The sequence below is a fragment of the Aplysia californica genome, unplaced genomic scaffold (genome assembly GCF_000002075.1).
Source record: "Aplysia californica isolate F4 #8 unplaced genomic scaffold, AplCal3.0 scaffold00124, whole genome shotgun sequence".
Lineage (NCBI taxonomy): Eukaryota > Metazoa > Mollusca > Gastropoda > Aplysiida > Aplysiidae > Aplysia > Aplysia californica.
In genome coordinates, this window is record NW_004797394.1 from 1,070,318 (window position 1) to 1,072,365 (window position 2,048).

Sequence of the window (2,048 nt, forward strand, 5' to 3'; positions counted from 1 at the left end):
GTGCAGAAAAGAGATCTAGGGATGTGAGAAAGATGCCTGCGAAACGGTGGCGCAGATAGATATCTAAACATTGTTTTCATGATTTTCTCTTTAAAAGGCAGCAAATTATACTCTGCCCCTGTGTGTGTAAATATAGGAGTCGATTTTTTTCCGCATTGTCTCTTCAGTTCGCCAAGTCCAGTCTTTTGAAATACGAGAGATAAAATTGCGGTTCTGAAGGTCTGTCTTGTGTTTGTGTCATCGTGCTTAACTCGAGAAGGTGGAAGTAGGACTCGCTGCAGGATAAATGTTTTTGTTGTATGTAAATTGGCAGCTGAGTCAATTTTCTTTTGTTTGCCCGTTCTTTAACGCATCTCTTAGTTAGTGTTTAAGTAAGCATCCCCACCCCGTCCTTTATAGAACAGTTCACTAGCCAAGTCTACATCCCAGTACGGGCAGAACAAATCATTCTCAAAATCATACACGAAATGTGTGTTTGGTAGTGTTGAACATGTCTCATATTTAGGCCACTTGTGTCAAGTGCTCCAAAAGGGTCGGATATTAAGTAAACTGATTTAAGAGGGATCGGATATTGCGTGAACTGGTCCACTAGGGATCGGATATTACTATTACGTGAACTGGTCGAAAAGGGATCGGATACTACGTAATCGGGTCATAGAAGCCTTGTATACTAAGTAAACTTATCCAATTATACATATATATGTATCTTCATTTGATCGCGTTAGATAGCTCATGCTTTTTCAGTTCTTTCTTGAATGTTACTTGGAGATTGTTAACATTTTTATCCCAAAAGTCTTTATTTGAATCTAGATTAAATTGTTTGCAGCATGGCACAAGTTCTTCGTAGGCCCCCTCTCTCTCTCTTAATAATCTATTATTACTGTAGTGTTTGTACTTTGGATATTTGGGGATCAGTACATCTCAATAAAGAATAAAAAAGAAACCTAGCGTTGTTCGACCAAGTCACCATACTGTACTGTGCCCAAAACTCTGGGATGACCTTGATGATGACGTCAAGTTCAGGTGTCAGATTTGGAGCAGACATTGACGACCTTGCTATTCCACTCCCTTCTGTCGCCTGTCTTTATTGTGATCAGCTCAGCCTCTTTTTTCCGATATGTTACATGTTGTATTTGTTGTCAAGCTGTTGAGGCCATCTGTATGTGTTCTCAATTTTCCTCTGCTCTTCTTTCCATATATTTTCTCCACACAACAATAGTTTCTCTAGTATATTTTTTAAATCTATTTATGAGGCTCGAAGATTCTCAAATATCGCTTTCTGGGGGTTCTGATTTTAGAGTTATTGACTTTCAATTAAAACATAAAATTATGTTTGCTAAAGTTGAAAGTCAAGTCAGGCTCTCGAGGTGCACTCTGCTTATTTTGATACGCTAGTTCTGAAAATTGAGCTTGGTTTTTTGGGGTTTTTTTTTAAACAGCGATTATTAATTTTTGACGTTTTGCACGCACAGCTTAATCCCGCGCGGAGGCAAATTTCGAAACCATTTAGGGGCCAAGTGTCCCAGTTTACCTCTCTAAAACCTGGCCTTGATATTCACTGATAACAAAAAATGTCAAGCTGCCTATAGTATAATTTCTCAATCTAGTCTCTTGCCCTTCGTCCGACCGTTCAATTTCTATATAATTTTGGGGTTACGCGTAACAATTTATTGCCCGGATTCGAAACTTGACAGCGACAGACGAAAAGTGTTCTTCTCTGAAACGTTCTCATTTCAACTCCTTTCCTGCTCTCTAACGGTGTTCTGTCGTCTGCTTTCGTCACCAAATTCTGTAAAAGTAAATATTGTCCTAACTGCAATTTTTGTATCGATACCCACTGCACAGAAATCCAAGCGCCAAAATATACGTGAATAGAAATTGAATACGTGGACATTCAAATAAAAGATAAGCATATGAACAAATAGTAATACTCTAAGAAAACAAGAAAGATTAACTAAATGAGTCTTGTCCTAAAAAAATCAAATAAAAAACTCAAAAGGCAAATAAGTAAATGAAATAACACAGCATAAAATCTATAAAGAAATACG